Source organism: Myzus persicae, unplaced genomic scaffold, assembly GCF_001856785.1.
Source record: "Myzus persicae strain clone G006 unplaced genomic scaffold, MPER_G0061.0, whole genome shotgun sequence".
Lineage (NCBI taxonomy): Eukaryota > Metazoa > Arthropoda > Insecta > Hemiptera > Aphididae > Myzus > Myzus persicae.
In genome coordinates this window covers 50,779-65,985 of record NW_019103970.1, presented here as the reverse complement: position 1 = coordinate 65,985, position 15,207 = coordinate 50,779, and positions in this window count along the sequence as shown.

The window sequence follows — 15,207 nt, the reverse complement described above, 5'->3', positions numbered from 1 at the left end:
TTTTTCAAATATACCAACATCCCGTATACTTATAACCTACTTATGCATAACCATATTATCAAACTTTGTAAACTTTATTACCTACGTAAAAATTTTGCCCGTGATATTAAGTTTGTTCATTTTATTTTTCTTCGTTCATATGCATACAGCATTATCATGATGGCAGTATGATTGTATAATTATTATAATGTAAACTACTTCTATGGCGCTTTAATGGCCAAATCATCAACGCGAAGTTAAGATCGATTAAAAAACGTATTTGAATGAAGACAGATATTATGTTTTAATTCAGTGAAATCGTTGTAGCGGGAAAATGTACTCATTCGTTTGGTTGTTTTGAATTCTAAATAATATTTTGAAATTTAAATAATGTTTACTGTTATTTTATTCATTGCACGAATTAAAATATTCAATGTTATAAAAAAAAAATATATATATTAAAACATGTTGAATGTATTTGCAATTATTCAAAATTGTTTTTGTATTCATATTACTAACTTCAACCCAACTTGATTAGACGGCTTAGGTTTGAACGTTTTTAAATCAGAATTATTTGTTATTTCTGTATTTTTTTTTTTTACTGAAAACTGTATTATAAACGGTGCTTAACATTATTATTTTTACACGATTTGTGATAAAATATGTGCCTACTGACTCAATTTCGGTGTTATTATAACTCGTCTATTCAAGAGCAATTTTTTCGGAGAGCAAAAATCGTTTAATTTTGGCGTTAGAAAACTGCAAGAAGAAGCCAAAAGAAAACATACTTATGCGCTCAGCTATTAGCGTATCTAGACCTATATATTATATTGTTGAGGGCAGGCGTAACAGGCGATTAATATTAATTTGTTGGAGGTAAGTTGTATAACAGGTCTCACGGGCAAATGAAATTAGATTGCAGTTAGACACATGCGTTACAATATTGTATCGACCATGATTTACAGTTTAAATTTTTTTAAATTTTTTGAGAAGCAAAACTTTGAAACGATCTCTTAATATACCATAACAATATAACACTACGATCTACGCGGTTTTCGAGGTATACATAAAATAGTGACCATCGTAGGTATAATAATAATTTAATCTCGGCGAATTAATGTCCTCCGAGGGCCTTCATGCAGAACCGCCATCACTGTAGTCGGCTATTATACATAGTTGCATAAATACATCACACTGCAATGTCATGCTCGGCGAGCAGTCTGCGTGGTACAATTATTATTCCAACACTCTGCAGTGCGTGTACGGGCGAATTTCGTTTACGGACGATTGAATTATCGGAGTAAAAAATAATCAGAAATTATAAATCGTACACCAACAATTAATAGTCCCCATCATAATATGTTTGGCGTGGTGTTTATTTATTTACGTGGCGAGAGCGAATTACACCTCACTGAAAGGCGATAAATTACACCGATGAACGGGAATACGGTATAATGGTGTGGGTACACATAATTGCTAGTACAGAACGTGTAGAAGGGTTGGCACTCTTAGACTTCCAAGAATATACAACAGCTGGTAAAATGATAACTATTACAAATCGTTTAATATATTGATAGATCAATTGTAGTAATAAGTGCTATAATTTCTAACATTTTGAAATTATCTAAGGCCCCGATCTACGGAACCCATTACCATGGACTATTATTCTTAGTACCTATACAAAGATATCACACAACTCAAAAACGGCTCGTTAAAATTTGATTTAGATACCTGAAAATAATTATCTGCCGAGTGATTAAAAGTGTTAGGGAGGAGGGGTGGTGGGGTTCCTATTTGAAAAAACATGATTTAACATTGTCACAGAACCATCCTTTAGTGGTACAAAAAAAATCTCAACTATTCGAAAATATGGCCTTCGGGTGTATTGAAAGATACTAAAAATCAGAATTCGAATAAATCATGTGTAATTAGCATTCAAATAGGGTGAGTGGGTATGCTTAAAAAATCACCCTGTATAAGTAATACACAACTTACTATTATAGTAATACCGCTGAAACTTTTTTAACCCCTTTTTTTAAAGAGAAGCGAGGAAACTAAAAAAAAGTCAAACAAATATTTTGTTGGTTATTAATGTTTATCACACACTGGAAACGCCAAAAAATTATTTATGAGTAATGTGTGCTCATGTGACATAGATCTATAGTCGTCAGTTTCTCGTTAATTGTATGTATTCGTTATGCCTAAATAGGACAACGGACGTGCAGTAATACATTTTACCTCGAAATTAAGTGCCCCGAGTTGGGTATGCAGTAAGTTTGGGTATAATATGGACCAGGGTATCCAAACGTACCGATTTTTTAAACTCTGTCAGGGTGTCCCGAAAATATTTTTCGGGATTACAATATGTACCATACATATAATTCAAATAACATCATTAATTGATGATGATTATATCAACTGTCTGGAATCTCCCGCTTTCGTCGTACCCACCCTAGTTATTTAACAATGAGATTTCGAGTGTAAAAAATTGTTTAAAATATTGAAGAAATAAAAAAGGTTGATTGATTCTTACATTTTATTTTTATCAACAGCAGACTTGAGTAAAATACTTTTAAAAAGTATTTCAAATACATATTCGGAATACTTTAGAAAAAATTATTCAGAATATGTATTCGAATACTTTATAATAATAATATTCCTAAGTATTTGGAATACTTCACAAAAAGTATTCCAAATATTTTTCGAATACTTTTTTTTAGTAGATTTAGATTTCAAAAATATAGCAAAAATATTATTTTTCAATTCTGTGTTTATAAATGAACATTATTCGCATATGGCATATATTATTAGCCATTAGTTTATTACTTATTATGGGGAAATCCTGATATCATGATAAATGATAATGATATTTCTCGTCGCTACAAAATTGTAAATACGTAATACCATTGATTTTATAATATACTAAAATTATATATAAAATCAATGGTAATACCATATCTGGCCAACTAAAAATAGTAGAAAATAATAAAATAATAATAATATATTAAACATATTACTATAAAAATATTTTGCATGGTCGTATATAAAGGAAATATACCTATACAAGTACAAAAGCAATTTCTATGACGGAAAAATAATGAAATTATTTTTAAAATGTTATTGGAAAAAAAGTATTCCGAATACTGTACTCAGAATACTTGTAAAAAGTATTCAAAATACCGCGCTGAATACTTTCAAAAAAAAGTATTTAAAAAGTATTTGGAATACTACCCAAGTCTGATCAACAGTTGTAAACGATTTCTCAGATTAAATCATTGTTTGTAAATGTTTGCTCATATATATTATTTTTTTTTCTATCAAGTACAATTATGTAAAAAACAGAATTGTAATGATATCCATCAAATTCACCATTATGACATTAAACCGCAATTGAAACATAACGTTTTATTTTCGTATTTTTTTTTTTGGCTGCAAAAAACTTATAAGTAAAAGTGCTGGAAATTATATAGACCATTACTTGGCCTTATGATGCGTAAATTAATATGATTAAATGGTTTACATTTTTTCTCCGTTAATTTCCGACAAACGGAGTTACCGGGAATCGTCCAACCTTACATAATATTATAGGACTGAGTCATAATATACTTACTGATAATAGTATTATCATCACGTGCCCCCCGGTGAGAGTAAAAATATTACGTTTTGCAATCAAAGAACCGCGTTGGCGTAACGCTCGGAAAACTTATTTAAGATTAGTGAAAATTACAAAAATATAACAACACCTTCAGTGCAGGGTGAGTCATTTTCTGCAGTGGCCATTGCGGGTTACACATAAACTAGAAATCAATTATAACGGCCCAGTTATCATAATTTCATCCATGACAGACGGTGGTGGACTGTTTACGTGCAGGACGGATGTCTAGACCAGATGGTTCTAAAGTTTGTTCTATGGACTTTTGAGCAGTGAGCACATACTTGTTAATACATTGTAAACATAAAATTTCGTTTTTTAAACTATCGATTTTTGTGTCAAACGTAATATTATTACGCAGCTCAGCGATTTTCGTGACAATTATAATAGGCATGACATTTCGGGTTAAAAGTTGAAAAATTTGGGTCGAGTCAGAGTCTGAGGATCAGTGAAAAACAAACTAGGCGTGCCGAGGCCTCACAAGTTTGGGACCCCACGGTCTGGATATTAAGTCAAAATAGAAGAGTTAAAATAAAAAAATAAAAATCGAAAACAGTAAATTTTGACGAGGTGCATAAACACGTAGAGGTTACCTACTGCAGTTGAAGTCAACGTTGACACTAATACGGCGACAACGGAAGTAAACACAATTGTGGATAATTTGTATACCTATTCTCTGCATGACACCCGACGTGATAATATAATGATTCCGGTCCACATTTTACAGAAGGGCTGTTTAATGTTTTTCTAGATATTGTAAGGTAGTTTTTTATTTTATTTAAGAAACATAATATAGAGTAGTAAGTGATGTAGGACTTTAAAATGCATTGTTTGTATTTAAAACTGAATAGGTAGTCGTAGGTAATAACTATTGTAATAGTTAAAGTTTTTTTTTTAAATTTTTCACTTATTTATAAGTTATGTATAATTATCATACGATATATTTTTACATACACATCATGTACATTTCTAAACTTATAATATGTTTTGTTTTTTTTTTTTTTTTATCATGAGACATTTTAAATCTTATATGTAATAAAAATTCCGAATTGTGTTGTTTCGTTTTTGACAAAATTAAAAATTCCGAACTCGTTATTTATGTGTGTATTTTAATTTTGCACTCCTACGTTTAAATATTTTCTAAAATGTACATAATATTATGTCATATATGTCCAAGTCGTCATGTCACTGCATTTACACAAAATATAAAAATACACCTCTATTGGCCCGAAGAATACACAAACTTCAATAGGGAAAAAAGAAAAGAAAATATTGGTCTTAGACTTGTAAACATTCGATGAAATGAAAATACCAACCCTGATTTACTCTGAATTCTCTTGTGCAACGATTGTGAGAAAAACTAAATGCACAACTTTTGACTTCTCAGCCATCGTCGTCCCGAATCGAACAGCTTTGTCCGAGACCGCTAAAAATGTATTAATAATAATAGACAACGGAAAAATACGACAATACATGTAACGATGATGATGATGATGATAATAACAATAACAATAATAATAATAATATTTAATATCATAGCTGTGGAGGAATAATAGATACACCAGCTTCGACTCGTAAATTATGGCCGAGCGCGAACATAAATATTTTCCTCGGACATTTTCGAAACACTATCACTGCACAGCGATCCTAATGTAGTTATCGCGTTTCTAAGCACACACACACACACACACACACACACACACACACACACACACACACAAACCCACTCTGCTGCGTGTAAAAACACTATGACATGACGCAAATACGTGTATAGAACGCGTACTTATAAGGATATACCTGCCTATATACCATTTCGTACATTTTCAAAGTATTTTATACCACATTTGGTGTCACATATTATTATAAGAGCGATTGAGCTGCATTTCGAAAGACTCGACATCACATGCGCAACTGGTGGTCCGCCAACGATCCAGTCTTATCGATTTCTGAAATGTAAGTGTTCCTCGTTTTAAAATCAAATTCCGCAGATCATTTGTATTCAAATATGAATAAGGCAGACGGAAATCTCATGGTAATATTATAAGACAATGTAAACTAGTGTGACATTTTAAGGTCAAAAAAAAGGATTAAAAAAAATTTTATTTCTTATTCCTTAGTTATACGTCTTGGTTCACGATGAAAGAATCGCCTTCCTTCACGTTTCGAACTTTTTCAGAGTTACTGTGTAAACTATTTATTGTATGCATTAGAGACTGCAGATTCCGTGCACTTCGTTGCCCGTTGAACATGCAACTCTGTATGAAGCTTGCTTGTAATAATGCTTGCAGCTTATTATTACCAGGTAGGCAATCTAATTGCGGTGGTGCGTGCTCTATATGAATAATATGTTTGATTTGAGTGAGTTCATTAATTTTTATTTTTATTGCTGATACACCGATGAGCGGCAATCAGTGCAACTCGGCCACATTATTGGTAGGAAATGTGTAAAATTCAATTTGATGCATACCTGATCTGCCCGATTAACCGATGGCTATACCAATAAATAAAAAAAATACCATTTTAAACTAAATTGATTTATATTATCCTATAACCCAATACATATGGCAAACATTTCCAAACAAAAATGTCCTTCAAAAATCTCAAGATATCTGTTTAAGCACTTCCCTGGATTGGAGACACAGGGTCCAATTGTGAATCTAAATCACACACACAAAATTTCACCAAAATTGGTCCACCCGTTTAGGCAAGTATAAAGGACAGACACACCATTTTATGTATATAGGTGCCGATTTCAACCCCGATTTCAACCCCGATTTTCGACCCCGTTATGATTATAACGTTATATTTGATAAAAAACGATTGAAATTTGTAAACGTAATTATAACGGAAAACGATAAACGTAAATAAATAAATAACACAAAACAAAACGTAACGTTTAACAAAATATATGATGTATCATTAAACAAAACATAACGCAAAACGGTATATATTGTATTCCATTAAACGAAATAATTAATTCCCAATTATTTAATAATACTTAGTAGTATTCAATTATTTATTCAATCCAAGAATTAATTTTATTCCGTATCCGGCCTATCCGGGAGATCCCGTATTAGATATTATTTTAAAACTTAATAAGAAGTTATTAATAGAATAATTTAATTACCAATAGCTAATAATAGTGATGCTCTGATAATATTGTACTGTACTATCTGTACTACGGTCGAAATTTATACCACTCAAGTTATTCAACTATTGTGTTCGGTGTTCAGTTTGCTCAGATTTATTCACTCGTCAGTGTTTGTCTAATTGTTGTCAAATGTTTAATATTTATATTTTATACTAATATACTTATAGTTTTAACGTGCATACGTTTTCTTTATATTAGTTTAACCCATTTAATTAAATAAATAAAATTAAACAATACCTACTTAAAACTCAGAATAGGGAAATTATGTCCCCCAAAAAAGGTCATAGTCGTATACTTTTAAATTGCGGCCTGTGTACTTTTAAAACAGGTATCTAAATACTTTTAAATTTTAAATAACGATAAACGCAAAAATTGTATAACGTTTTAATTATGAATAACGATAAACGCAAAAATTGTATAACGTTTTAATTCTGAATAACGATAAACACAAAAGTTGAATAACGTTTAAATTTTGAATAACGATAAACTCAAAATTTGTATAACGTTTTGATTGTAAATAACGTAAAACAAAATTTATTTTTCAAATGCAAGCCCTGGAATCTACCCATTAAATTTTAAATAGATTTTTCTAATAGGTCTGCGTTGACTGTAAATCAGTCACTCAGGATAGTCTCGTTAATCTATTATTATTGCAACCCATACGAGCGATTTCGTCACATGTCGAAAAACGCGACCATTCGCAACCGGTGGTTCACCAACGATCTATGGTATTAAATTTTGGTATAAACATGGAAAATGCACTACATGAACGTACCCGATAATAATAATAAAAATTATAGTAATAGACATTCATAACACGCCAAAGGGTAAGAGTACAGTAAGTGAATGACAAAATTATCGTTGAATTAGTATTTAAAGAGAATAACTGAATATATATATCGAATACAAATCGTACCTACATCATATCTTCAAAATTTCAAATACAAGTTTTAATCTTAGAACAGAAATCGAAAAAAAAAACAAGACTATCAATTTGATTACGCAATATTGATACGCAACGCATTGGACCATTTGTAAAGTTATTATTTTTAGAATGAGATTTACCAAAATTTGGATTACTTCTGGAGTTAAAACAAGTCCAAATCTTGTAACATTTCATTACAGTCGATACGCCATTCAAGATTTTATTCATAAAAGTGAATAGGTACATCATAATACCAACCGTCTAGTTTTTAGTGATGATCATAAGAGTCGACACGGCCCGGTGTAGTGTGAACCACTTAAACACCCCGTGTATATTATTACCATTTTATATAAGTGGATATGTCGGTCAAAGTATTATTTTTTCTCTGATCCACCCTATTCCGGAGTAGGTATGAGATGGTTTTGTTGTCTGGCATTCCTATCGACTCGAAACAGCTTGAGAGTAAGTACGAAAGTAAGTTTTTGCACTTTGTTCGTGCGACCCTGTAGCTAATATACTTGGCCCAATCAATCGATAATTTGGCCACTTTGGTCACTTGGCCAAACGAGGAGACCCGCTATCGTCCAAGGGTCGCTGAATAGAAATATTGAACCGTCTACACATGTCTTACTACTATGGTTTAAGGCATCTCAATGTTTACATCAGTCCACTACTGTGACTGACCGCCACATTTTAAAACCTTTCAATAATTATTCTTAATTTTTTTCCAATCGTTTTTTCTTTTCGCTGTGATAGTCCGAGTCGCTCTTAGTTCACTTAGCTCTATACGACATTAGATGCCATAGGTTTTCCATTGTTGATTATGCCTATATTTAGTAATATTATGAATTTTACACACCGCCTAGAATTAGAATATGCTGCGAAAAAAGAGCTCAGCCTTTGAAAAACGAAATAAAATATAGTGCTGACGCGCCCACGGATCCGGGGGCAAATCCACCGACGCGTGGGATCGGCGACGATCGGGACTTATCGGCAAAGGCGACGCCAGACACGAGGGGCGTTCATGCGATTTACGAATACACGAATAATAACGATAAACTCCCAAAGTCGGGTTAGGCAAGGCTAAGTACACACGTGTAGTAGAAACGTGTCAGGTACCTACCTCCGATAAACTGACGGTCAGGTTCCCACGTTTACTCTCGCGGATCACGTAGCGCGGGCAGCAGCGATGCGGGAAAAAAATATATCTCTCGAAAGTTTGGGTTTCGTATGGTCGTCGTGTTACTGCGTGGGTAGGCGTCGGATATATTCTTTCAGTGGACATATCATCGGTGAACCGTCAATTCAAAAAAAGTTCTTAACGTTTTTTTTGTTCGTTATGTATGATTGGATAATATTTGAATACAATGTCTATATAGCTGACTATATTATTATATGCGAACAGAATGTGTTATTCTATTAAACGTCAATATTATGTGCATACGTTTAGGAATTGTTGACAAAAACTTCATCATTCTGAGACTTTTCTCAACGTTTGGCAATCAATATTTAATATAAAATCCATAAAGATGGAAAGTCATTTTGTATGTCGTTAGACAGATCCATGTTTGTATAAAGTGATTTATTACGTTTTATAAGCCATCGACGAGGGTCAAATATTTTTTACTATTTTTTTTATGTAGCACGGCTGTAGCACACAGCTTCGGTGTGTTTTACGATCTGGTATTTTGCAACAATATCATGGCACGTTTTATGATATCATTGAAATGAATGTCATAATTTTTAAAAAAAAACCATTAAGTCTTGAAAAAGCAAGTATAGGTGTACCTATAGTATTATAAAAATATAAATAATGTAAAGTAAATTGTTAAGTTTAATTGATTTGTTAATAATAGTACCTAAAATGATAATCACCATGATATTGACATAGGTACCACGTAGCTTTAAGGTTTAATAACCAAGCAACAACTAACATATAGAGTTGGATGTAAAATTTATGAAATCAAAACTTATTGAAACTAAAGTTTAAATGATAATATGTAAGCAATATGAGACATTGTCAAAAAAAAAAATTGTGTTAAAAATAATATTTGTCTTATGATGTAAATATTTATGAATGTTACGAAAAAAAAATGTCTATGATTAAAATTAAAAAACCATTATACTTTAATAGTAATATCTATAGGTGATATAAAAGGTGGTAATAAAGGTGAACCATTTAATTACATTTTTAATTCATTTTACTCAAGGTTTAAAATGATGACAGCAAAATAAAGCAGATTTAGATGCTTAATGAATAGAATAGACGGTTTTGAATAAGCCACAAGAGATAAACATTAGCATTAGGTATTTTTCTGAATTCCCGAGATATACTTATTGTACAATTTATAACTTATTTACTATATACCTACGTAATCGCATTCGAAAAATACCTATTTTGAGGGGATGATGACATTTTCACATTTTAAATATTCCTAATTCAGACTCGAACATGAAGATTTTCTATATGTTTTAAACCTAGTTTGAGCAGATTAAAGTTAACAATACGTTTAGGCTATAATAATAAATTGATGTTGAATCGTATTTTTAAATCGTTTCCTCGTTTTAACTGAGGAAAATTGTAAAATATTCTCTTCGAAAATCAATTGTTATTTCTTTTACACATTATACTATATTACCTTGTTACAGCCGTTGTACGGTTAAACGTTTATAATTTAAAATATTATCATTAAACGTTGGTTACCCGTACCTATTATATTGCATTCAATGATTTTCATTTTTCCATATTTATTGTCTTGTTACTTAGACCTCAAACAAACTTTACTATTGTAAAGACTTTTAAGTTAATTACACTAGTCGATTTTGCGGTATTTACTTTTATTTATACAATCGTTCATAATTGTTTACCCGTCACCTTTTAATTAGCTAGTTGTTATTTCCTTCTTATCAAATTTTAGTACTCCATATTTTTTATAATATATATAGACGTTGAATATGAATCACTTTAAAGCACAATATTATGTTGTAACAATGTACAACGAAAATAACGTATTTTTAAAAGTTCATAATTTAATAAACATTTCAACATTTCAATAGGTACCTAATATTATAGATTAGCATTATTATATTTTATTTTTACTGATACAAAAAACCTACAATGGACCTTTTTCAAACCTGTCGGAAGTGTCCAATCCAAATATATTAACTAAACGGATTAGCTTTTAGAATAATTAATAATGTATATTTTGCAGATTATTCAATGACAAATTGAATTAATTCTTTAATGTAATAAATAATACAATATACTATTCAACTCACAGATTAGGTTAGGTTAGGTATCATCCACTAAATGCCACTTGACCAATGTTCTATTCCACATTAATTTAAAAGATTATTACTTATTTTTATTATTTTGGGTTCTTGGAATTCGCTTTTTTCTCAGCGACGATATCCTTTACCACACATTTCGTGAGTTGTCATGTGATACCTAATTTAAACGTAACTAGACATGACCGTTTCAACAACTTTTTCAGAAATAACTGATTACCTTTGTCGTTAACATTTATTAATATATTTTGAATGAACATTACATATGGTTATAAATTATAATCCGATACAATATTACATTTATTTACATTTATATACATAGATGATACTTAAATGAACTGACAGAGTTAAGCTCAACATGTTATGAATGTTAACTGCAGTAATGAAAAACAATATTGTTACATAATGACCTAAATTATTCAGAATATATATTTCATAATGTTTAGCTGGCAGCAAAATGTTGTCCACAAAAATGTCATGCAAAAAATTGTGAGTTATAATGCGAAAGAGTATATTATGAACATATATAGATAGGAACAGTATAATTTTAGCATTATTTGTTAGATCACACTGTGTAACTTTACAATACAACAATATTAGTTCACGTCGTTCACGATGTTCTCTTTTAGGCAACATAATTAGGAAATAATTAATAAAAAATATTCATGTTTATTGATTGAAAGGAAAAGTCATTTCAGTTCTCTTAGTATAATATCGCAACAAAAACTACTAACTTTAATATCGAAATGAAAACAATTACAATTTAAATTATAAACGTAGGTATAACTTATATTCAATAACTTTGAGCAATTAGGTACCTATTCAAATGTATAGTAATAATCTCCAACTATAAATAATCACATTCTTTATTTAAATTGTTTGACAACAAATAACGTCGCAGAAAGTTTGCAGCAAGCTTATTATTTTGTAAACCAATAAATGTTTTAACGTGGATCCATCAATTTTTGTTGTTATTAAAACATGTAAAAACACGCAAAACAAATATTAAAATAAAAATGAAAATATGTGTTTTTTTAACCATATACTATAACAGTATAAATACAATATCGTTGTAGGTACATACAAAACAGTATTATTTTTGCCTCAGCATAATATTTTAGCACAATTGCACATACCTATTGGCTATTTGACACAAAATATTAATTTAAAACATTTAAAATCCAGTGTTTTGTGTAGGATTTATATAGTTATTTAGTTTAATTTTCTTATCACATAAATAAATTACTGACTAAATATTTTTTAGCAGTCAGTTTGTGCACCATCGGATACCATTTCATTTTATTAAAAAATTTTTATAATATTCGGTAAATGTAAGTTGCGGCCCGGTATGTCTCAGGTACAGACGTAAGTTTTGACCCGTGTTTTTATTATGTATACGTTCATCGCGTATAGCCATTACCAGAAAATATTTTAACTAGACAAAAAATTAGTAACAATTATACTAACCGATTATAACAAAAATACAGAAATAACCCTTTCAGCTCTAACCTGCACTTTTGTGTATGATAATGCAGTACACTTAATACCCTTAAATTATTTAAATAATAATAACATTTTGATATTATCCTACACATACGTGTAGGTAAATCAATATTGCCATAAAGACCTGAGATATATCCAGTGTTTATAATGCTCAAATATTTTATATAGGTAAGTAATTTTTTAAAACTCTCTTTTGGACTTCCTTTTTTAAATCCGCTAGATGTTGAAAACTGTTTTACTGAAGACATTATGGCAATACAACCATGATGCTCGAGTATTAGAATTCATACGAGTAGACTCTATTATATTAGATTCATGTATAAGAAATGACTCTAACTTTCCATCAGAAATGTGGTCAGAATATTTATCATAGACATTAGGCACGACTAACAATTGCGAATCCTTCCATAGAAAATTAAATAGTTAATTTATTAGTTTTGCTCGCCCTAATATTTTTAATTTTATAGATATTTAAAAAAATTTAAGAAATGATACTTATATAGCGGGACTCAAGAAATAGAATAAATATTAATAAATAATAATAAGTAAATAATTAATTACCAATATTTTTAACCATACCAACATTTTAACAGTAATGTTGAGAGTCCTAAGTCTGATAAAATGGGAGGAAAATATTGGTTGTAAATTGGTTGTACACATTTTAGTATAAAAATATCCGGGACGCAATTTACACATATACAAAAAATACACGGGACGCAATTTAAGTATACCCAAAAAATACTCGGGACAAAATTTACATCAAAAAGGTACATTGGGACGCAATTTACAGTCACCCATTATATTATACATTTATACTACATGTCATATTGTATTATCGATTGCAATTAATAATTTAAAAGGCTTTAAGTACTTACCTAACTTTTAAAGTGATATAGATAATGTAAATTTCAGTTATATTTGATATTAATTTTACATTAATTAAATTATTATTTTATACTATACATTTTTAATTTAAATTTGTGCTATAAGCCGATATTGTAAGTAATAATTTAAAAAAAAACGTATTATGTAATTGTTAATTTAAATAATTTATGATAAACAACATCACAATTAAAATACTTAAGTGGTTCATAAAAATTAACGTAATAGTATAGATAATTAATATTATTTTTTCAAAAAGAATCTTTGTATATGTTTTAAAATATGGTTTTGATAACGAAACGTGTTAGATTATAAAACAAATATGAAAGATAGCAACTACAAAAAATTGTATAACAATTAAAGTGCCATACACCTTGTAAAGTTGTGTGTTACGTTCACTTAAACGTTCGATTAATTACTTTTAAAGTAATATTACAATATTATGGTATTGTATTAAAACTTAAAATACATACTGCAACCAATTATTTAGTTTTAATCCAAACTTTTATTTCATTCAAGAGTAACGTTTTAAAACCGTTTTGCTATTTGTCGGTAGTTACGTGAAATACACATTCTATTTTATTATAAACGACAAACAACAGAGCATGGCGAACCAATATAATATAATAACGTTGGATATCCTAGAAATGCATAAATTGCGTGCATATTTCAATCACATATTCATACCTACCGATATTATTAACATTTGAGATATTTTATTTAAACAGAATAAATCAAATCATCGTAACCAAACACCTATATTTGTTACGGTTATTATGCATGGTCTATCACCGCGGTTGACGATTTTCGGATTTTACGCATGCCCACCCACACCGTTTTATCCTACGTTCATTTAAATCCTGGTGTATGAAATAATTTCCAAGCATGATTATAAAAAGAAGATATATTTTTAAAATATATTTGGACGCAGGACACATTTTCATATAAATATAGCATACGAATGGTCAAGGCATTTAAAGATATGGAAGTATCCTTGTAGATTGTAAAAATTAGAATTCGAATATACGACCCGAGAATTCATTTCGTGCCCTCGGCGAATGGTCCACTGAATAGTCACTATTTAGTATGTAATCGTTTCGTGGTCGAGTGAAATTACTTAGGTATATCACATATTATATAATATGATAGTGTTACCCCAAACACCTCGGTGTTATTTGAGGTTGACGATTTAAATTGGGCAGGGACGATGGTCGACGACGACGACTCTTTGACTCCAAATGGAACGGAACAGACAATTTTTTCTTATCACGTTTATGTAGATATTATAATATAATAAATTACTACGTCATACACAGCGGAGCTCCATGACGTATTTTCGAAAACGGAATTCGTTCGACTCGAAACTGAGGTATATCGACACCTGTTGGTGGTGGGTTTAGGGTACAGTGGACACGTATAATATTATACATGGTATACTCCAACAAAGTTTAGAAAAAAAGGTCCCTTTTTTAATAAAAAAAAAAAAAAATACTATCGTCACCATTGGCGTTTAACTATGTATATAGTTATGTATATAACAATATATGATGAGTGGGTACTTACGTTTCACACCCGAAAGACCAATAATATAATATTAAAAGCCCCGACGGTAGTGCGTTTTATTTATAACATATTATTACTATGTTATCGAGAGAGCATAATAACTATCACGATACCGGTACCTAGGTATACTATACTACTGTCGGTGGCGAGCAAACAGTATGACGATAACGTTATTGCGTTCTATTGTTTCGCTAAAACTGTGCACTTTATACCGAAGTGGTCACGTCACGGAGGCTCAAAACGGAAACGAAAATCGAAAAGCGC